General features: G+C 45.1%; 1 protein-coding gene across 7 annotated transcripts in view; it reads right to left on the bottom strand.

Moving 5' to 3' along the window:
• LOC124292632 overlaps nucleotides 1-24,695 on the bottom strand; it is a 134,026-nt gene that overhangs the window by 13,208 nt on the left and 96,123 nt on the right. The window contains exon 2 of one of the 7 annotated variants that reach the window (XR_006902520.1): nucleotides 18,452-18,486. The exons of 2 other annotated variants lie outside the window; for them this stretch is intronic. The gene's annotated coding sequence lies outside the window, so the exon portion shown is untranslated. 4 more of the 7 variants (XR_006902515.1, XR_006902518.1, XR_006902517.1 and 1 more) reach the window with 4 other exon arrangements.

Genomic DNA, 24,695 nt, shown 5'->3' with positions numbered 1-24,695 from the left:
TACTACACCTAATACTAGCCTCGGGTTCCTGGTCTCTGGTTTCTTGTTATCACGTATCACGTTCCGAACTTCGGTGTGTAAGGCACTCAAAGCTGCTGCTGCACGTGTCTGCACGACTGGCGGAAATGGAAAGACACCCGTGACTGAATTATACAGGCGAAGAACTGTTTACGTTCACTTAACACCTCCGCTCTTCGTTCAACAACGAACGCCTAGCGACAATCGAATCGAGTTTATTCCAGGTGGTCGACGAGGAGCGATGCTTTGACCTTGGCGGCAGATACCCTGCACCGTTGCATTCCTCTCTCTCTCTCTTTCTCTCTCTCTCTTTCTTGCATCCTATCTCTTTCTTGCATCCTATCTCTTTTTATCGGTTCTTTTGCGCTTCTTTCATCGTCCCTCTGCCCATTCGTTCGTTCGGTCCTACGAAGCGACCGAAGAGTCCCACGACCCTTGGGTTGTCTGACAGGCAGACAGCAGGCTCGATGGCTGACTTGGCTGGCTTGAATTCCCTTCTCTCCCTCGTGGGCTTCCATCAACCGTTCGAAAAACATCAGACCTCCCTTCTTTCTCCCTCCTTACCGGCCAAAGTATCGGATCAGACAAAGGAAGAACGGAGCTTGCACAAAAGATCATCAGTCTGAAGCTGGCTAGCGAGGATTCACAGGCGAAGAATAAGATTCTTTTCCGAAAGGGAGGATGCACGTACGTGTGGATTAAATGTACAGTGTAGGTAAAACTCCGGTTTGCAGCCAACTGTATCATCATCGTCCCCTCTGCAGCAGCAGCAGCAGCGCCAAAGAGAAATGACTCAGGAATATCACATACACAAATCACTCGCACGAATCTTATGGGGATAGAGCAAGCTAGCCGCTTTTTCATCCTTTCTTCGATTCTTGCAACAAAGAATCAGTTCAGGCGTAAATATACATACATATAAAAATACGCACATCGTTCAATATCTTCTGTTCCAATGGAATCGGCTGTTCACAATGATAACACCTGTCTTGCGTAAATATATACCGTGTATGCAATACACGTATATATAAAATCCGCAGTGCCGATTAACCGGCGATTGACTACGATAAGGCGTGTTCCGTTCAGAGTGCAGATTACGATTAAACTTTCCGCCCGTATAAGTATACATCACTCCTAATTCATTCCGGTATTGAATCTATGCCGAAGACTATCGATGAAACTGTTACGACGATACCGCGAATGGATACCGTCCGAATTTACCAGCGTAATTTTCATCCCATAAGCGTCGATAAGATGGATAAGAGAAAGAAAGGAAAAAAAAAGGAGAAAAACAAAAAAATAGAAAAATAATCACAACAAAAGACTGAAATCAGCGACTGGGTTCTCAGGCCGGAGCATTGGAGAGGAAGCCAGTCGCACAAACACGTTTTATCGGCCGGGTTGCGTCAAGCCTCGAGCATACGGCGGCCCCCATATCGGTCGAAGCCCTCGAGCTGGGCGTCGTATTAGATACGGCGATAACGGACAGAGTGGCTGCAGCAACGGCATAGCGGCGGCGCATGTGCAGCCTGCCCCTTTGCGACATAGTAATACTTACGAGGTTTTCTTTTGATGCTCGCCGTTTCTTTGACGTCGCTGCTGTTGCTGCTGCCGCTGCATCGACGGGGATAGAATTTCCTCAGGATCGGGATCGCGAGGTAAGCGACTGCAGTTGAGCGGGAGGAAGGAACGAAACGAGTCGTCGTTCTTGCGGAGCGGCAACAAAGCCTCCGCTCGACGCATTAAACCAGCAAACCGAAGCCGAGACAAGACGAGACGAGACGAGACGAGACGAGACGAGATGGTTTAATAGTTTCGTAAAAACTGACCGTCTTGAAACTACGGTAAGAAACTGGGAGAGAATAAATGCGCTGCATGGCAGCCGGGCGTCGCGACGCTTCGACGACTCGCCTCGAGTTCTTTGCTCGCGCTTTGTGCGGACCGAGTGTGCGTATACATGTACCTACTTCCAACTAACGAGGGAAGATAAACCGCAGAGAACTTCTTTCGACGTCGAAAATTTATAACCAAAACATGCCAGTCTTTCACAGCGTTTCAACTCACTGTTATCAGTTTCTACAATGTTCACGATTTATTAGCAAATTGGTTGATAGAAGAGGAAACAAAAAATAAACGGTCGTTTCTAAATCGAAGTAGAGTTTTCTTCATACCTATTTCTGATGTATTCTCGATTCTGGAGAATAAATTCTGGCACTGAGCTATGCGTCAAGAAATTTGTCTACTGTAACGAGAAATATCAATTATTGCAAGGTAAGTAGGCGGTTTACATACGTAACAAAAAAATTCCTTTTACGGGAGTGTTTAACCTGCGTTTGCGATTACGATTACGATCCAAAATTCGAAATTTTATCGACGCGTGAACAGTTTGGTTTTTCGACATCGGGGGAGGGGGTGTTTCTGTGAAAGCGGGACCACCATTGGCAGCAACTAATTAGCGAATAATTCACACATCGATGTATCGACAAATTTACGTACGTGCAAAAAGTTTTGCGTAATTATCGGCTGGTGGATTAGAATATGCGGGGTGAGGGTGATTTTAGGCGGACGAAACTGATGTAGATCGACAGCGATTAATTAGAGAATAAATCTCGCGTTGGAATATTTCGAGTTCAGCTTCACTTGCACTATTTTTACGGTTGAAGCAAAAAAATTTGTTTTTCCTTAATCAAAGAGCGTTCAATCAGCGACGAATTCTTCAATTTGTAAGCTTAACTGAGGTGATTAACGATAAGATTAAGCGGCGACCTGCGGGTCAGCTTCAAGCGCACGTCGATATCAATATTTCCCACTACTTTTTCCCAAACTCCCAAATACGTAATAAAGTTTATCAACTGCGTAACTTTTTCGCACCGATTTGCATATTCATGAATTTTATCGATAATTTAAATAACCCATTATTATTCCATGGATTCAAAGTGTTAAAATAACCACGCGCGAATGTCAGCTGCGAAATAATTACACATCTCCTATTAAAATTTTAGAAATCCAATATTTGCAACTTTTACCACAATACCAAACCTCACCATCTAATTTTCAGTCTCTCTCTAAATTTTCTCCGTAAATTTTCCTTATTCTTTTCCACTCCGCGACACGTAGGAAGACGAAAATTATGCAGCGATTATTCGTGAAACGAAAACTCGTCGTCGTCGTCGTCGCAAAGGTGTGTTTGCACATATGCATGCATGCCTGTGCGTATATGTGTGTGTGTGTGTGTGTGTGTGTGTGTGTGTGTGTGTGTGTGTGTGTGTGTGTGTGTGTGTGGCAAGAGTCGCGCAGTTTCACAAATGGGTCAGCGAGCAGAGCCCGGGTGTCTGTCTGTCTGTTTGGTAATATATTTGCCGTCGCGCTTACGAAAACGTTCTCTTTGCGTGCCCGAGCCAACGGCGCGTGCTGCTGCCCCGAGTCGTGTGCGTCTCGTCTCCGTCGTTTAAAAAAGTTATTAAAGAAGCGAGGACCGCCAACGCAAGGGCCAAGTCCCGTCCAATTTTCGCGCCGCGTTTCTCCGTCATCCCATTCAAACACCGGACTCCATTTTCAGCCTCCGTTACAGTTACCCGCTCCACAGCACGAGTGTTTCCCACGGTTTCTGTATCCCTTGATTTCTCTCCACAATTTTCGTTTAAAATTGGCAAATTTATTTCTGCACGTCTTTCCATTCGTCGCATCGATAATGTGAGAATATACCTGTACGGCAGCGGATAACACATGACTGGCGGTTTGCCACATAGACGACGGGACTTCGTCGCCCACGTGCTTTCATGCCGCGTCGTCGTTGCCCGCCAGGATAAACTTCCCGCGTCGTGGAGTTTATTTTATCTTGCGTCACGCAAGCGACGAAAATCACGGAAATTTCAAGCAATATTGGCGCGTAGGCAGCCGGTCATTTGCTTCAATTCAATTTTCAACGGTCAATTTTCTATAATATCGGCAACGGGAAACGAAGAGTAACGAGTTTTGACCAGCGTGCAATGCGATGTTAGCGTAGTTTGGTACACGCGGTAAGCGATGTTAAAACCATCAACACAAATTTCGCAACATCTTGCCCGACGCCTCTAAACACACATTACGGTCCCGTATCCATACCTGACATATTTGTTTTTCCTCTTTCCAACGAATGCAAAAGATACATTTTATTCTATTTGCTTAGTTCAATCCATCCACGGTACGTATACCGTGTTTTTTTCTTCTTTTTTTTTTCTCACCGAGACGGGCGATAAACTCAAAGTCAATTGGAACAGATGAAAATTTCTTTTACAGAAATTTTTCACGCCTGCGTGTATAATCTTTCAATAATAGCTATACAACGAATAATTATAATTTTCATATAACCGGTAGCTCGAGAGTGAAGGTAGAAGAATAAATAAATCGTTATACCTCTTGGTTAGATTATTAATTAACCTACGCAACGCTTTGCGTCGTCTCGTCGACGGCTAAATCGCGCTAAAAGAAATACTTTACGATCGACCATAGACGATGCGTTGCGAATTCTTCACACGTGGCGAAACATCTTCGCTCAAAGAGTAATTAAGTCCAACGCTCACGTAGATACATATTACATACATATACGATTTTGGCGGTCGTCGCAGCGTTGCGGCAATCAATGAGCCCACTGCACGTTCTATTCTTCATCAACGGAGATCGTCTCGTCAAAAGTATTTAAACTCTGGCGTGATAACGTTTGTTTCGACGATAGAATTTCAACGAATAATCTTTAAGAGAGATGGCAAAAAAATTGGAGCAATCGTATAGAATAAACCTTTTTTTTTTCTTGTAATTTAGCTCGAACAAATTTCATTTCGTTCCATCACAATGATGTATCAATTATTTGTATCCGTTATATTCCATTGTAGTTATAAAGTAATGATTTATTTATCAAGAGGTTTTGTATAAGAATAAAATATCATCGTTCAATCAGAAAATTGATTGTTCAACAGGTTAGATGTAATTTGATTTTTTTTATTTTTCATCACGTACGACTGACAGCTCATCCGGCCGCGTCGATCGTACGAGTATTTAATTCGGTTAGCAAAACAAGCAAGAAACCGTGACAACTAAGAAAGCAGTTATCGTTTCTGCGGGCGAAGAGGAGAACAGACGGATCTTACAATTAGCCGCGACGCCTCCGAAATGTCTTTCACTTTAGAAGGTTGGAATGTTCAGGATAGTTGGACGCCTGCCTGCCTGTTCGCCGTTTGCTAAACCCAGTAGAACGTCGTTCCCTGGTAGCTGCTAGAAGCATGCCTCGCCTCACGATAATTTACATGGTAGTTCGTTCCATCAACGATCAGCGACCGTCGACCTTATCCAATAAAATAAATCCTCTAGAAGCGAAGTATGTACAATAAGAAAAAATAAATAAAAATTTACCGATACTAACGTTCGCGAGAATATAGGATCTGATAGTGAGTAGGCGTTGGAAAGAATAATTATCATTATTATTATTTATTTATTCCGGTTTTCAAGTATAGGTGTTTATATTGAAATTGTTGAATTCGTCGAAGTTGGTCAGTTTTTTTCGGCTACCCACCCATCGTAATCAGAAAAATATTGACATCCTACAGGCATTAGGCATTTACATGTTCGCCATTGCGGAGTAAGTGATATCAGGTATTTATATCGCCATTTACAACTTTACGATATAGAACAATTTCTTTTTGCAACATGAATGTTTGACTCTGTTACGTATTCCGTAGAAGCGGTTGCAAGCAAATTGGATGTCCGAGTCACGTCCAGACTTGCGCCATGGATTCGCATTAACGGACGACCGGTTCCCGTCTAATTAATAAAGTACAACGTGCCGCTTCATAGAAGCAAGTTGCTAACTGGAAGAAGGGCGACGATTGAATTGAACCAGCTGCCGTTGGGGGCTCTGATCTGTTGTTACGACGACGAAACCACTCGTCGTCGTCGTCATCGTCGTCGATGGTTTATAGGTAGGTATAAAAGCCGACGGACAAACAGTTTGGAGTATATAGCGTTGCTATTTTCAGTTGCAAATAAAATAAAACTCGACCGCCTATACCTTCTTCCTCTCATCCATTGATTGGTTCAGAAAAACGCGCCGATAATTCTTCTGATTTATGCAGGTACGTACATAATATACACGCAGTAGTATCAACATATCATTTCCGGAATTCCATCAAATTTTGAAAAACGGGAAACGGCGGCTCTGTACCCTAAAAATTATAATGTCGTCTCGTTCATAATCCGCTCCCCCCTAAAATCTCTAAAATTATCCACCGACTCGCAACTGCTCCAAGTCGAATTCTTCACGTTCTAAGGATACCGAAAATCACTTCTTTTCATTCGTTGATTACAATTTTTACAAATTCTCAAACCTCTGAAAACGTACATCTGTGAATCGAAGGTTATTAATTCTACCTTCCAATTTGGCTACACCGTTGCCATGAATTTCTAAAAAATGATGAAGATTGAACGGATGTAGGTACTTGGAACCGAAACAGACACCCAAGTTCGTAACGTGTCATCTGTTTTTTACGTGCGCAAACCGCGCGTTACGTCCACCATTTGTAGCGATTTTACAAGCTGGCTGATTAGGGTCCGATTAGCGTCATCGACAGCCGCTAATCTAAATCCATTAAACTCGCGGGTGCAGAGGGAGAGGAGGGCTACAAACTATCTTGAGTTGCCACGATCAGCTGACCGTTATCTCCAGCCTCTGGATTGGTTAGCGAAATTAACGTATATCCATAATATTTTGCTCGTGCGAAAAGGTTACGCGATATTATTGTACGTATACGCCGAATTTTGGCGAGAGTTTTTCAAGCGTGTATAAAGCATTGAGTGAATGGTTTATTCTCGGAGAGTAGAACGACTCTCGCTGTCCAATCGATCAAATTTCATTCGAAAAACGTACGTCAACTGCAAAGACATATCGAATACTTGCAAAGTCAATTAACTTCCCACTGTTTCTGCCCTCCAAAAAATATATATTATTACTGGTATACAGAAGTGTGTGAATTTTTTACACGCAAATTTGAAAAATTGAGATTTAGACTGTACGTAGAATTTCAGTGGAAAAAAAACAAAATGATGATACTTCGATACTTTTGTTCAAACTTATTATATTCTTTCAATTCCTTGCTGCTCCGAATGGTTTCCGAACATAATCCTTGATTCGACCGTAATATTTAATTCCGAATATGTGAAAATCGCCCGACAATTAAGACTCCCATCTGCGTGCCAAATGTTTTTTGAAATTCAGCTGAGACCAAACTGCGACTACTACGCGATACGGTCGCGTGGAATTCACACATGTTTCCTTTCGTTCCCGCGTTTTTTTTTTCTTCTTCTTCTCTTCTCCTTGAAGATTGGATGATGAATCGAGAATATGCATCCGGTCTACGCGCGAACCACAAGACATGACGAATCTTAAAACTCGGTTAATTTAACCAATAAAATATCTGGGTTCAAAAATAAGAATTTTTTAGATATCGTTTTGTTTTTAATTATACACGTATATTGATATATATTATATATATATATATATATATATATATATATATATATATATATATATATATATATATATATATATATATATATATGTGTGTGTGTATATGTGGAGTTACGTCGAGTTTGCGATGTAGGTACACGTGTGCCGCGGTAAGACTAGCCTGTAAGGTATTTCGAGTGAGTGTCCGTCCGTCCTTCCTCCTCCCTCTTCCCTCCTCGCTCCTTCGTCCTCCCACCTCCGTCACCGACATGCTTCGCGTCTTCCCGAAGCACAAAGCGTGCACGGATACATCCTGCCAAGCAGGCTGTCGGTGGGACTGAAGCCGGGCCGAACCTGCCTCGACTTTGTCTAGATGACGACGATGAAGACGAGGACGGTGGATATGGGTGTGGAATTCGAGGCACAGACCGAGCCTTTGTAACCAGTTACAACCGGCGTTAAAGGAAGGGAAAATGACAGAAGTAGGAGAAGAAGAAAAAGAAGAAGAACAAGAAGAAGAAGAAGAAGAGACGACGAAGAAGAAGGGTGCGTCAAGAAGAAAGAGAAAAATTGCGGCGAAAAAATTAATGCGCATAAACACTTGCGGGTCGAGATTATAATTTTAAATGCACATAACGCGTTGGAACGGAGGAAAAAAACGTAGAGGTGGTTTTATCGCGTTTATTGACCTGCCACCGCCAGTTTCATACTTCTTTACACGCCGCTCAAACGAAGGTCAGTGTCTCGACTTCACCTGGGCCTTAACCCGGAGATCAAGTCGTCTGAGGCGAATCGTCGTCAAGCTTTCCGATATCGAACCTGCACCGAATAAATAAATCTTGAATCCCTGAATCTACTCGAAAGCCTTTTTCATCCCCGTTTGTATTCTGATTACTCCGATCCTGATATCGACGATGTTTTACCTACTTTAAGGCCTAAAATTGGAAAATTCGGGATAATGCTTATCCGTGAAGGATATATATCCATTGTCTTTGTCAGCGGTACGATTTTTACGATCGGTGGTAAGCGATTGAATTATGAATTTTGGAGCGAGGTTCGTCGTCGTGGCAACGATCAATTTCGCGGATGATAAATAGAGGAAATGGGCGACGATCGTGCGGGTTTAGTGGCAGACGTGTTATTGCGGTACACGTACGTGGAGAAGGAAGAGGAAGAGAAAGGGGATGTGGGGGGGGGGGGAGGGGGAGGAGAATTGCCCGTGGTTCACAGTCGTCGTCTGCGAGTAGCTGTCGCTTGTGTAAAACGCATCTGAATCTTGAAAAAGGCGTGTGTAACACCATCCGAATAAACACTACATATATACAGTATATACACATGTCCAAGTTGCAAAATAAAATTATGACGTTATGTTATTATTTATTCTCGACATCTTGGCTTTTCTAAAGGATTCGGCCCTGGCAACGACGATCGAATAAGCCAACTTTGTGAAACGCGATATAATTCTTAATACCGTACGAGATAAAAATACAAGACTGAAGTTAGTAACGTTGACGTAATGAAACATTCGGATTAAAATTCACTACTCAGAAATTATATATATATATATATATATGTAAGTATGTAAGTGACTTTGAAGTAGTCAAGTTTTTCAAAATATGATTACGTTTTACCTTGATTCTTATTTACTGCATTTCAAAAATTTCTAAAATTGTTGAACAACGATTTTTTTCGAAACGTGAATCGTCATTGTCGTTGCAATAACGTTACTAACTTCAGCCTATTATAAAAGTTCTTTGAACGGCTTTGCGTTTGAATTCAACCAAGGTATTGGCGCAGATTTCAAACAATTACAAAACAAAGTTATCGTCGTTATCGTTCGATTCTATCCAGCGGTCAAGTCACAGAACAGCCGTTATATATAATAAACAATAAACTTCTATCAACTATCTGAAGTACCTGACCGGGTCACCCACTGAGGCTTGGTTTCGTAGGTGTACATACCACGTTTGTTTCCTTGCTTTCCCGCCAAATATTTCTTTCGCGCAATATTCTTATTAAACACCGTACAGGCAACGAAACTTTCGATATACTATTTGCAAAAACCGAACAACGTTGTCGAACACCGTACATCGAAGATTGTGAAAAACGTAGCTTTGTCGTATGCACCTTTACGAGTTCAAATCACACTGCCTGCTGTTATCGGTTGATTTAATCTCTGCGTTGGAATAATAATAACAATCACACGTTATAACGTAAACAGAATAGATAAAGTTATGGAATGAAGGAGAAACGAAAGCAGCCAAAAATTATGCATTATTTTTAACACTAATCACTTTTCATTAAAATGGAGAGAAAGGAACGACGGCGTTCATCATCTCCTACTCGCACAAGAATCACCGAGTAGAATATCGCACGCTGTATTTATGAAAGCAATTTGTGGTAATGAAAAAATAACCTTTCGGTCTAGCACTTACGTTCGTCGCGCCTTCACTGCCCAATCCATATCGCGTACGTATCCAACTGTTTCACAATTTTGTTTATCGTTTTTTTTTTTTCTATTTGTTTTTCTCTCCCCCCCCCCCTCCCGCCCTAACTCTCGCCGATGCTGCTTGCGCGTTTAGGTATAGGAGTTTGTTGACTTGTGAAATAAAAAAAAAATAATTAAAAATTCCCCACTTTTTCCTTTATATTATTACAAATACCTCGTTTCTATTGCACTCGCGGAGACACATGAAAATGAACACACACACACACACTTAGGAGCACCACTTCCTCCGTATAATCTTGTTACTTCTTGTCGTATCTGTGATTATTATTATTATTATTATTATTATTATTATTATTATTCTTGTTGTTATTATTCTTGTTGTTACTATAATTTCTCATACAATAACAATCATTAACCACCGCTCGATACGTAAATTAACTCACGTCGCACAGAACTGATGATAAAGTTGCTATTATTACGTTCTATGATTAATAACAAAATAAAATACAATCTCAAACATAAATCACAAATATCATTTCTTCTTGTTTCTCTCATTTATTCGATTTACTATTGTCGTTATTATAATTATTTTTATAAAACGACGAAACACACTGCAGAATAAATCAGCTCCAAGTGTTTATAATCATGTTGACGAATATATCGATAACGTTGTTACATCTTTCCTTCCACATTGGTTGACGGTATAAAACATGCATGAGTGTGTATGCGTGTATGCGGGGGAATAAAAGTGAAGAGAGAATGGGAATAAAAAAAAAAATTAACTATTCCAACAATCACCACGCCAAAATATCCCCCTGTCTCAGGGCCACGACGCTGCCACTGTGACGGCCCAGCGCTGACTGAAGGCTTCGTAAGAACCGCGGCGGCGTCGCGCGCGCATCCAGAGAGGCGGCTAGTCAAGGAGGGGCGGCGGAACCACGAGGGGTGGGAAAAACGGGGAGGGGGGTGGGGTGGGGGCCATGCGTTACGCACAACTCCGCGATCCTGGGACCTGGACAACTCCCGGTGCCGCGGGTTCGCCGGACGGACGGTTGCATCGGGTTTGTTGTAATCGAAGGATCTCGTGTTTGGACTTGGATGGAAACGCTGGTGTCGTTCCTCGTACCCTCGAGACCCGGGAGCAGCTTGGCCATACTTGAGGTAAAAGGAACTTCTTTGGATCTCTTGGAGTTGGTCGTAAGGCTCCGAGGTTAAACCAATGACAAATGCCTCCGCTGTTGCTGACGGTGAAGGGAAAGGTGAAAGCACCTCGTCGACACGAATCGAAGGTCTGTTGCCTCGCATGCACGCATGCATGCTGCTGCTGCTGCTGCTGCTGCTGGTGATGTTTGCTGCTTCCTTCGTCCCGTATCACTTTGTAGTTCGAAAGTACTTTTGTTATTGCAGAGTATATCGCATTACCAAAAGCACCTTTCGTGCAAAATTCTTGTGCCTAGTAGTATTACATATGGAGTAGAAACTACACGCCGGAAAAAATTTACCGCACATATTCGCAGTCTTTTTATATTGTTCGATGAAGAAATTGAATAGTGTACTTTATAGTTGAGGTTAAAACCAGAATTACAGTGAAAATTTTCAATTTTTACATTCTATATTATACCTCATATTGTACGCTGAACGAATAAAATATGCTAATTACATCCAACGTCTTCACATTTTATTGGGTATCAAATTGATGAGCATGATTTTCATGTCGAGTTAATCTATTTGTTGGGTGTAATAAAAGTACGGAGACCAGTAATGACCGCCAATAAAACCGATATAAAACCATGTACTAACGCAACCGTCCATTTTGCGTGCTCAAAACTCGTCTTCGTTGCAAGAATTTAGAAACGACTCCGAGCCGCAAGTCAGTCGTCAACGACGACTTGACTGGAGTTCGGGACGAAGAAAAAAAAATCTCGGCTATTGATTTTCTCGCTCAGCTGACGGGAGCGAGTCGGCCAGGCAGGCCGAGAACCCGCCCACCCAGGAAAATCCGATGCTGGACCTCCGCCGTCCAGCGGATGACGAAAGTTCCAAGCAATTTTTGTCCTCGAAAAGCGCGGGACGTTCAACCGTCTGGTTTCGCTCCTGGATTGCCTCGCACGTCGACGGCTCGAGAAAATATCGAAAAACCGTTGTAAACGGTCGCGGTACCACGTGCATTATCTCATGCGGAGTATCAGCCGGGCCGAGAACCGGGATAGGAGAGTGCCTGGGCGATAAATACACGCCGTTTGTCCGGGGTAAACAGTATCCGTATCGTCGCGTCGGAACGACACGTAACGAATGCACTTCGTGTGCCTATGACGCGTATGTAATTTCACCAGAACCACATGATTCTTATATTCTCTCATTTCTGTATCGATTCTGATCGCCACGACGCGACGATTCCAGGTCGTAGTCTCAGGAGGTAGTTTTTTTCCTCCCGAGTAAGCAACTTTTCTATCGGTTCGAAAGCTTCGTTTTATTTTAGACGGAAACTGACTGCGTGTACCTTGTTGTTCTTTGTCACACATATAACCAATACACATTGACGGTACACTTTGAGATCCGAGTTTTGTTTTAGACGGTTAGAGGTTATTAAAGCTTGACTGATCGAGTGCGACGTCAGGGGATGGTTGACATCCAAACGGAGGATTTATGGGTGAGACGGTGATTGCGAGAAACACGCGATTAGTACCAACACCGTAAACTAAGTAGAACAGGAAAATTGCATCAGGCGGGTCTTCTTCGGACGGAAGTCCTTTCTTTGCATTGGCCCAAGGAATCATGGGCCAGGATGTCTTAGGTATCAACACGTAGACCTAAATTCGTCGCTCTCAGTTCCTCCTTATCGATTTACCGTATTCCCGGTGACATTCAAACCCGACCCGAGTCCAAAACTTGAACCCAAAACGGTTCTGCAGGATGTCATTTGTGAGTGGAAACAAAGACGCATATACGAAGTAAGCTTTTGCACCCATAACGCCCTACACAACACTACCGATAGTGCGTCGAACAATGGAAATTTGCTATCGGCGGGATTCGCAATCGGCATTGTCGTCCCTCCCAAAATCCATTTGCATCTACCCACCGACGTCCGTCCGGGGGTCCGTTCTCCGGTGATGGTAATGGACTCGTACTGATTGCTCGCAACCCTCATTATCTCTTCTGGATTATTTTTATTGTTGCTTGCGTATTTTATTTTTTTGTCTTTTCACCTTTTTACTTTTTTGCAACGTTCTACGAACCTATTAACTGCACGTGCAGGAATTTAATTAGCCGGAACTGAAAAACCAACGCTCGACGCGATAGTCTAGGTCATTATATCATCTACCTTGTATTATACGAATATTATCCCTCTGAATATAAAGGGCCTAATATCTCGGTCGAATAAGACTCGAACAATCTCTACTCTATACTTTCTCCTTTTCCACGTTTTCGTTGTATTTCGGTGTATATTTCACCTACAAACCGTGGTTGGACATGTTCGAGAGAATCGGACTTCATTTGCAGTACTCTGCGTGACGGAAAATGAACAGCAGGAGGTACCGATTTTCTAACGAATATGTCGATTTTCAGGTTTCGTTTAGCGTATAAAGCTCGATGTGTGGATAATAGTACTAATGGATTATTCTAGCAATTCTTCAAACGGTTTTAGACTCTCTAAATATGAGTTAGTTATAAGTCTACCGCCGCTGGAAAACCGATCAGTGTACGTAAAGTGAAAATGAGTCAAATAATTGTGTGAAAAGTCAACGACTCGTCAGTGTGTATACCTACACTAATAACCAGTGATTATTCATTGATTTAAATTTACCAACCCAACGAAAGTATGAATTTAAAATATTTCAGATCCATGTGATAAATTTGCTAAGAAGTGCAAGTTTAAATGTTTCCTCAAAATAAAGAATTTCCAACACTCCGTTACAGTATCACCAAGTACGACAACTTTTTTTCACAGCAACTACCGACCAGATTTCAGTGGTCGTAACAAAATCTTTACGAAAACTAGTCGAAGCCCGGTGTCATTTTACCGGTTACCAACAGCGTTGCGGGGTCAAAAACCGAGATCCGGAAATTAGGAAATACCAATCCGAGGACGCGGCAGCGGATGCGTGGATACACTTTGATGCCTCGGAAGCAGAAGAATCCCAACAAAAGTGTCTCTCGCGATTCCCACGGTGGTTGGTTGCCGCGCGGCGTCGACTGACGTCGATGAAACGGCCGAAGCAGACGTGCGCTGAATCCGAGGAGCCGAATTTCCGAACCTGGCATTCGCCATCGCGGAACAAGGATCGAGAGGCTCGCTCCGCGAACCAGGACTCCTGGAGGTTCGCGGTCGCTCGGTCCGGTTTGGTCCCCAGTCTCCGTTGCCGTTGGGAAACGGCAGAGTGAATGTCAGGCTGAAGGCCGGCTTTTGTCAGCTCCCGACGACGCCGAGCGTCGGCCAACCGGCTATCCACGGTGGGTGGATCCGAGTCGTGCGCTCTTTGCACGTCCGATATGAGATGGTCCATGGCATCCCGCGGGTGAGGGACGAGGGTTAATGTCGCTCGAATTTCTCGTTACCCAGAGCAGAATCCTGAACAAGATTCGACGATAAGACACTCTGTCTCTTCCAAAAGTGAGCGACGAGAGTTACGAAGAAGTTGTAAACCTAATCGTGAACGACAACTCGACTTATCGGAGAGCATTGGAGCACGGAAAGCGAGGTGGAGTCTCTCCGTCCGCAGATGACGGTGCCTCGTTGGCGGTACGGTGTTAATTGGTTTCCCACGTTTCGCGCTCCGCAGTTCTCAGTTCAGTAATGGCCAAGGTTTGCTCATATGCAGTTTCATCTCGTTTCTTCGCATGCCACGAAGGAATGTGCAAGGAGCTGTCGTTTGACTTGAGTAGGCAAGTTTCCTGGTAGCGAATGCGTCATGGATGGTGCAGGTGCCGCGCGTATTTTGTCACCGTGTCGCGATGTGAAAAATGCCGGAGGAGCCTGATGGAATTATTACCAATGTTGGTATCAGTCGGAGACTTAGAAGGGGAAAAAATTCAACGATCGTAATTGAGCTGCACTGAAGAACCGATGGTGAAATGCTCGGTAGTGACGGAGAAGTGAGCTGCTCCATTCAGAGTCTCGTATGTCTGGAATCAATTTTTTGTTTGTATCTCATTGGGATTCGTTCGTTTCATCTTGATATCCCATAAACACGACTTTGTCCCGAAGATCACAGGGGCGAAGGAAGAACCGTTTTTTCGCCGTAGATGAGTGAGCGAAGGCGACGGAGCCTCTAATTCTAATAATTGGGTACCTGCATCGGTCGATGGGTAGTCGAGGATACCGAGGGGTGCTCATCCCTCCCTCCCCTTTCCCGCTGAATTCAACCCCTATTTCCTGCTAGGCTGTTATAATAGACCGAACAGTTTTGCGCTTTAAACCGGGTGTATAGAGCAGCTCGCGTTACTCCGAACCCTCCAGTTCTACAGCGTGAGTTCGAGCTGTGTCGAGATATCCGTCGCATACGGGACGTACCTACACGGCACACACTCGCACCTGCCGTGGAAGTTTGCCCTTCCTTCGATCTTACATCGCGTACCCGGTTGGCCGCCTCTCGCTTCGCGGGTACAGTCGTAGACAGAAATTACTATCGAGTCTCCCGTGTCTTTGGCTCCTCGGCCAACTTCTGGAGGTGTCAGAAACAGCTCAAAGTGCCAAAAGAACGCGGCGATGCCTAAATGCAAATTTCGCATTGACATTGAGCGACAGGCAGCAAGGAACGTAACTCCCGTCGTGGTTTGTATGGATCGACGTTTCCTAGCAGGAATGAAAACCGACAAGGCACGGAGTCGATTGTTGGCACCAAAGGCGTAGGTACATAATACGCGGCGTGTAGTTACGTCACGTTTACTGCACGCAGACGTTTAACTTGAAAAGGCACTTGAAAAAGTCCTCCAAGGTCCCAAGTTATTCGATTGTGATCGCCGGCTCGACGCGTGGAATATTTCCTTTCCTTTCCTTCTCTCTCCTCTGACACTTCTCGTTCCGTTCGTTTCTTCTCCGAATGTACCGCCCGAGTATATTACACGTACACCTACATACCTATATCTAAGACACATCGGTCTCTCGCTTACCAGTTCATTGTCCTAGTGCTCCACACCGTTTCGGTCAAGGCCCAAGGTCAAGTACTTCTAGCAATAATTTCATATCGGCACGTTGTAGATCTGCGCTATTTGAGTGAATACTCGGTCAATTTCATGCATTATTAATCCCGCTAAATGCACGGGCAAGCGTGACATACTCGGTACGCCCGATTTGCTCCATGTGTCCGTCTGGCAACCGGTTGAAAGGCTTCTTGTACCAAGCCGCGATATTATTGATAGCCGATTACTGTTGAGTGAGCTACGCGATAGATTTCAAACTCCAAAGTCCGATACGTGTCTTCTGTCGGTACTATTTTTTTTCTCCTTCCATCATGCTGGGTGCTCTCGTCGCAAATCCGGGTTCGACACATTCATCCTCAATTCTCCGGGAGGATCGAAAAGCGCGGCAACCGGTCTTACGAGGACGTGAATTACGACCGTAAGCCCGAGTCAGTTCGGGGTGGTTTCCCATCGTCCCAACGAACTACAACGACCACCACCCCAATTTTGCACATCCGACGGCACGGAATCGGCGGCGCACACCGGGCAGTTAGATCGGTAGGATCAGCTGTTCCGTATCATCGATTTCTTCATCCTGTTTCATCATCATCCCAGGTGTACGCACAACGTACGTCACGGCACGGCACAGATTGTCTCTCGGAGAAGAGGTACAAATAAGCCTTCCGATCGCGGTTCACGACGGTTCACGCGAGCGAGGTCATTCGCGTACGAAGAATAGGAGGAGGAGGAGGAGGAGGAGGAGGAGGAGCAGAGAGGGGCGGGAGGCGATGAAGAAGAATGAAAAAAGCCGAGGAGGAGAGCACAACAGCTGGCGCGTGTTCGTGGCTCGTACCAACAAGGCTTGTGCGAAGCGAGTGCTCTGCACGTTGTACCTACCTGTACGTACAACGTACTTGCCGAGAGAATCGCAGGCATATATACGTACATACGTACGTACGTTGTATAGAGGGAATAAAGAAAGAGCGGCCGTCTTCGAGGAGGTGTTGCGAGGCAGAAAATGGAAATATTGTAGTGAAACGGGCGCATGGCCTCGCCGAGGAGACTTGGTTGTTATACGGTACGCGCACCTCGCCTCTGGAGGCTCTTTGTTAATTCTGTGGTAATTGCTGGTGAGAAAGGGTAATGGGAAGGAAGCCATTGTCCGTTTGTCTGAGTGGCAATAAGCGCCACAGTTGCCGAGCGAACGACGTACAGGCGGGCAGAGCTTTCGTCGTTTAATAAGAAAAATAAAATAAAAAAAAAAAAAACAAAAATACAATCCGCACCACGCGACAATGCGGCAAGTATGCGGTGCGACTCTGAACAGTAATAATTATCCCTGAAACGTGAACGGAAATTTCTAATTTCGTCGGTTTCCAATTCCGGAACGAATCGTCAAGTCAACCGCGACAATGCAGCCGGCCATTTTCCGTTTTTATTGTCCAATGCTCTTGAAAGTCGATATCGTCTACCGGCTCACCGAAGACTGGCGAAAATAATCAAGCGGTTCGAGAAAACGAATGCGCTGAATATTCACCCAATCGATTACCGTTGAGGGGAGAAGCTGCGGCTGGGGGATGTGAAAAGTATGGAATCTTTTATATACGCGTTACTTTCATTTTAAATTAAAGGCACTCAGAGGCACGTTCATCATTGTTCAATTGCTTGGTGAGAGACGTAAAACGCCGCTGTACCGATGGCGCTTCGTCCTGGAACCATGGTCCTTGTGAGCAGAATTGGCGCTCATTTTGTTAATTCAAATCGCACGCAGAGTGCCGATGTGCAGAGCCATTTTGATCGGTTCGCGACACTTTCTTCGTCAAAATTTGAATAGAAATTACTAGGTAAGTATAAGAATCTCGAAGAGGCTGGCGAGTGTTCGCAGAGCCAAGTACTCCGAGTACACTGTACGCATCTGACACCGAAGAATGGTCTGTTTATCAATTTTCTTCGGTAAAGCAAAGCGTCTGTCAGGTAAATTATGCGAATGTAGAAATGACTGGAAGAGTACTTTCGCAGTGCGTGATGCTGAGTAGTTCCAACTCTGACGGTGGAGTTTGATGTTTGAATCCATGCATATATGGATGTGTTTACAGATGCCTGTGGAACCCGTTATTGCGAGAAAATTAATTCCGCATTTCGGCAGAAGCGGCTTCATATTGCGCGGGTCGAATATCGGCCGAACGTGCTTGAAATATGAAATTGAGTAAACACTGAACGATGGTGACTGTGCAGTATGCGTGTGTGGCGATTGGATGACTCGCTGTCGAGACGACGAGTGATCGCATCGCAATTTGGGCGAGATGCAGCGTTGGATGTTGAACAAGCTTCTTCTCAAAAAGAATAAAGAAGAGAGAAGAAACGGAGATAAATAAAACATTTCTTACCGCCAACGTCACGCTGGGAAAAAACATCTGCTTACCTGCAACAAAGAGGGGAATATCGTCAATAACAGTCGTTAAACGCGCCGCAGTGTGTGAAAATACGAAAACACTTTACTTATACGTATTACTGTGTCGTAAACACTAGGTGACAAATAGAAGCTGCAATGTAACGCCAATAATGCAATTCGTTATTGCTGCAACGCCAAGTTATCCAAAGACGAGATATACGTGCATACGATTTGTAGCTTCGTGCGGAGAAGCTTTAATTTTATAAGAACTTGGGTAATAAATATTTTCTCACGACTCGAAGTTCTGTTCGGCTGCGGATTTGAAAAATCGACAAAGCTCGGGGAGGATCTCTTTGTCGCGGTCTTTTCTATGTTCGACTATCCGAATGTTTTTCTTTTTCCAATTTTTTCCCCTCATGAAAGTCCGCTCACATTTTTGTCAGTGGATGCGAGGGCGTAGGGTGCGGACGCACTTCGGTAGGTTCGCAACAAGATGACCAAATCCTAGGGCCCCCTTCGATTGATTGTGAGTGCTCATCCGCTGACGCAGGTATAACAGGGGGCAGCTGTTGGCTGGGGTAGCGGCGCGCGAATAAGATCGGTTGGTTGGAACCACCCACGCCTTCGGTCTTCGGGTGACAGAAACCTCGGCAACAGACAAGACGTCCAACAGACGACGGACCACTACGGGACATCGCTACGGGAGAGTTTTGCACAGCTGTCCTTTCGCCGGAATTTCGAAAACTTTTCTCTTTATCTTTCCATCCCCTCGTTTCGTAGGGTCGCCTTCAAGATACCTGGCTGATGTAATCCAGCCTCGAAAGGTTCGTCAAAAAAGTAAGGTAGATCCAACACCGAGGGATAATATCACTTTGCTACCACCCGAGTCGACGGGGACGTAGCCGTTGACAAAGAGTCTCCTTGGACTGCAAATTGCGCGGTAATTCATCGGAAATTTTGGAAAACGGAAAAAGCTTCGTTCGCTTAACGGGTACAGACTCATTGGAAGCTAGTGGCAATAGAAATTATTTATTGAAACGGAGAGCTGGGCAATAATACGAGTTAGACTGTTGCTAATGGAACTGCAGGCTGAAGGAGGAGGTAGCGGAAGTGAGGAGGACCGGTGGGTGCGGTAGAAATGCGCGTAAGAGTTAACACGTGTGAACTGTGATGAATAGGTACCGAGAAACGTAGAAAGCAAAACACACAGTGTTAACACTGGGAATCCCTGATAAACGAAGTCTATTATATCATCTTCTCTGAAATAAAGCACGTCGTTTCGAACCCTGCGCACGGACGAAATTTCTCCACATAGAAAATGATTCGACGTCCGTTGATCGCGAGCTCGAATCGTCTTCGAATCGATAAATAAATTACAAAAGCGTTTACAGCGACGAGCTCGCATGCCCGCGACAACCGTTAGCCGAAGTTGTGGTGAAATCGAGGATGCGTTCCGAACGAAAAGTCCCATTCGCAGGACAGGAGCGATCCTCCGATCGGGAGTTCGTCCTTTTTTAGCATCCTTTTCACAATTATAAATTGGCATCGATGCTTGGTGTAACAGGAGAGATGATGCTCGTATCAGTAAGTATACAAACCGTGTATAATTTGTCGTTACGTAAACGGGAAGTGGGCAGTCACGAAGTGGTTATAAGGAGATATAGGTGCTTTGAACGCGTGTCGTTTCTGGACAGGTAATCTCTGCAGCCGGTAAGTGTTGTCCGTAATGACACCAAGGTCTTGGCAGCGCCGCGGTGTCCTTCGGATGTTGTTTCAGAAAAACGCCTATTCGCTTCTTTCGTACGAGGAGAAGCGGAGGAAAAGAAGAAGGAGAAGGAGAAGGAGAAGGAGGAGGAGGAAGAGAGGAACCCAGCAGTGTTGTATCACGTACTCGGTCGTTGCGACATTGCATACACGTACGAACCCAACGTATCGCTGCACAGAGTCAGGCCGCAACCAGCGTCCTATCGACGCACGGTTCCATTCCCGCTGACCCTGCAATCACTGCTTTCGTCTGCTGATGTCATACTCTGCACACCGCGATTTCCCGTGGGATTTTCTCGCCCGAGCTCTGTGTTTGACGTCTATATGCGCAGCGGATACCGTACGAACGAACCTTTGACGCTTAATCTACAAGTTACATGCTTGCAAGACGCGAAGAAAATCGGGGTAACTTCATTGGTCCCTTCTTTCCAATGTGAGGAACCGATTAGCACCACGTGGTTGGAAAAGCTGCAAGCGATACGTTGCAGCGGTAAATAGAGTGTAGAGCGAGTTGCCGGGGTCACGTGACAACCGCAAATAGACCGGTTTGGAAAAACCTTGCCAAGGCACGAAACCCGCCTGCGTTACAGTGCCGCGTAGTGTACAATTTGCGTTTTCAACGACCGCATTTAGCCGGGAATCGTCGGTGATAAGCCCAGTTTCGCTGAATCTTGGGTTACAACTGGGATCTTCGTCAGCTTACGGTTTCTTTCCATCATTCGCGGAACGGAATCGAATATTCTCATGCCCTGATTGTGTGCCGCAGACGCGCCGCGAACTCATCGCTGCTTACATCATTAAACTTCGTTGAACGAAGGCGCAAAGTTCAAATCTTCGAAGAAAACTTCTACGTAATTTTCATTACCGCATTGACGTTATTCGTCACAAGAACTCTCATGTCTCGAGTAATGATAATCATCACCGCTAGCCACACTGTATGATTAGTCAGGTTCCTTATACTTCACTGGGCTGCTCGTAAGCCGCACGGTCGAGGCCGAATGATGAACACGATACCGGCAGTGCCGTACTGTACGAACCAATCGATGTTGCTCCTCCGGTTTCTTCACCAGAAATGATGAAAAAGCCAGATTTCGGGTTCCAGACCCCGGTTGAACTTCAAGGGCGGGGAAATTCGAACGAGTTACGAACCACCGAGGTCAGACGAACAGACCCCGGAGCAAGAACAGGGTCGGAGATCACGCGAAGATCTGATTCTGGGAACGTTGAAGCCCGCGGGGCGTCTTGAACAGAGGGGTTTTCAACTTTCATATTTTTTGGCCGTCTCGGACGGCCGCACTCAGGCTTTGGCGATAGCACGGGGGGGGGGGGGGGGGGGGTCATTGGCGCAGCGTGCCAACTCCAACGGGCTACTGAGCAGCAAAGTGGAAGGCATTCATAACCGCGGCGACCATTCAATAATTGCTTCTCTGCATTCAGCACAAGCGTTTATTCGCATAAAATTACGTCCGCAGACGCAGATATAAATGATCCGGGAAAGTAGTAGATGAGAAGATTTAACACGGCCACGGCCAACGTTCAAGATCGCGGAAGAAGATAGAGGTGGTGGATCGGCCACGGAGCTGCTCCCGCACTAGAAGACTCGGCCCGGCTTAAGTGGATCTACTTTGATCGTGGATAAGGAACGTTGGTTAGAATAGTTACCAAAAGAGAAGATAATACCTTCATGGATGGTTTTCAAGATTATAAAACAGGGCAGACGCAATGCGTTGTGCCGTGTCTTCCAATTTTCTTCATTCTCCATTGTACACGAGGTTAATTCCTAGTCGTTGATAGGCTTATCGTAGTGTTTTTTTGGATAAACGAGGACACACTTACAATGACAACAACCCAGTGTAACAGAAGTCGGTGTATAATATAAATGCAATTCGAATCCCACACGGAGCTCGAGGTGTCTGTGGGATACTGTGAATTTGGCCGTTGGAGACACAACAATGGCGCGTTATACGGAGTGTGATAACCGTGACAATAATGGCGATTGAGATTAGTGTGAAAAGGTGACGGGGTGCGTATTACGGTCGGAGCAAGAGCGTGGCTGTAACAGGAGTTGAGAGCGACGGTACCTAGACCAACTGCCTGACGGTAGTAGCAGCAGTTGTAATGAACGGAGCAATTTATAAATTAGGGTTAATAAGACGCTGAGGAGTGGTGGGTTACAGCGGTGAAATGCAGTCTTCGCCAACGATATTTACAATCTCCCGGACCGTTGTACGCAACAACGTTATATATCCGTACACAGAACAAGCTTACGTTTAATTCAAGCAGTAGCAGGTAATTAATGGTCACGAATGAACGCGTTGATTAAAGATTCGTGTCGTATTGGAGCGAGCTAGAAAGAAACTGGCTGGCAACTTTGCGAACGAAAACAATTATTGCTGATATTTATTTCTAAGCCAAGGATTAGGCGTGTCGCATTTCTAGCGCGTCGACGACATAGCTGATGTCAAATGTACCAGAAACAACGATACCCACACAATGCTGGACTTTCGCGTCCAGGCATGTATGAACGGGAAAATACTCTGCCCACATGCCGCACGTGGCTGGAGTATAAAACTGGCGAAAGGGCTGCAACGGATACGAGCCCGAAGCAGGGACAGCCGGCCAGTTGAGAAAAAGGGTCAAACCGCGATCATGCTGTGCGAAACTAATCGATCTGGAGATATTGCGGGAATCTACCTTGAAATCAACCTTGCTTTCATTGTGCGCATTCCGCGCGAATGGCTGAACACTTGGCTCAAGAGCGCAAGCTCTGCGCTGCAACCATAGAGAGCACAGTGTCGATGGTGTAGCTCCGCAACAAGCCGGGTAAACAGAGAGAGACACGCGCTGAATCTATCCGAGACTAATTATGACGTAATTTTAATGCCCATTGCTGAGCTATTACGCGAGCTGGTGGCGCTGTTGGCAAATATATATATATAGCCAAATCGGTTTCGTAGCAGTTACCAAGCGCTGAGCGACATAATTTGATCGGGTCGCGTAATCCGGTGAGCTGCTGCAAGAAATCGCCACTTTTTCATAATTTTCAATGAAAATTCGATTGAAATCGAGACGCTGGTACCGAAGTAGACGCGACGCGTTAAAACCTTCGAAATAATCGAAAGGACTGGAATAACGCCGGACTTTCTCCCGCGGGTGTGTTACGCGAGGTACAAGGTGTGTATGTAAGGATAATATCGCTACATGCATATTGTGCCCGTCATTTTACCTAACAAGTACCGTTAAATGGCCTGCACGTTACATTGATTGATATCACGGTCGTTGCCATTTCCGTCCAAGTGTAATTACATATTTAAATTAAACTCACCGAGCCGTGCATCTTGCAGGCAGGCAGGCAGGCAGGCAGAAGGCTGCATTGGAAAACGAAAATTACCCACCGGGATCGATCTCGAAAAGATTGCCAGTATCGTGATGTAAGGAAATAAGGTGTGTCAGAACCGAAGACTGATTTTCGCTCGGTCTGCACACATCCGAGATTACCTCAAAGAAATCGCGTCAATTGGTTACTTCATGCTACTTATTCATTCCCGTACATTCTGTTTGCTGAAAATGTCAGTTTGTGCGATCAAAAGTTGCAAAAATAATAATATAAGCACCAACGGACAAAATATATCAAGCCTGCATAACGTCACCTTGGATATGTTGGCTGATATTGGTTAGACCAAAGCGTATGCGTATTGTTTCACCTCATTTCCTTTCATCACGGCCCGTAAAAAGGAAGAAGCGGTGACCCCTAAGGTTCTTCCGCTTTTTGGGCACCATTTTTGAAATCAGCAACGCCACGACGTCGGCTTTGTATATCGCTCGTTTCCTGTATATAGTCGGACAAGTCTGAGACGACGGTGAGATAAATTTGGAACACACGGTTATATGGGCACCGCCTGGCGTTTTCAGCCGGGTTTTACAGACTCGAAATTCGAAAGGTCATTGCCCTAGTTTTTTAGGGTGTGCCTGCGCACATATGTTCGTGTATGGGGGGGGGGGGGGGGGGAGGGGGGGGTGTAGGTTGGCTCATGCACGCTCGCGTCGTGCCATGGGGTCCGTTTACGCGAGCTTTGAAGCGACACGCGCGAACAGCTGTACTCCGCTCTCTCGGTGCTCGCACGTATAATATATTGATTAGCATGGCGTTTAACCCTGCCATAAATGACCGTTTGTCCATGTCCGTATCTTAGCTATATTCCGTACGTTACGTACATCACGGGGAATAGAAGTTGGACTCCGAGTGCAGGCGGCAGAGTCCAGCCTCTCGGTCGTGCCGTCAATTATTGTAATCACAACGTATATTTAAGCGTAAATATTCGTGTAGGATTAGTCACGCGTGCTGAATCTGCCTCATAAGGAAGTGTCTCGCCAGCAAGTCGAAGAGAAAGAGAAGGTGGGAGTCAGTTCGAATACGATTGTATTATCCACCCTGATTATTTGTGGTACAGTCACGTTTACTCCTCAATCTTCTT

This window comes from Neodiprion lecontei, chromosome 1 (genome assembly GCF_021901455.1).
Source record: "Neodiprion lecontei isolate iyNeoLeco1 chromosome 1, iyNeoLeco1.1, whole genome shotgun sequence".
NCBI classification, from domain to species: Eukaryota; Metazoa; Arthropoda; class Insecta; order Hymenoptera; family Diprionidae; genus Neodiprion; species Neodiprion lecontei.
The sequence above is the reverse complement of the archived record's forward strand: the minus strand, read 5'-3'. Positions and strand labels throughout refer to the sequence as shown.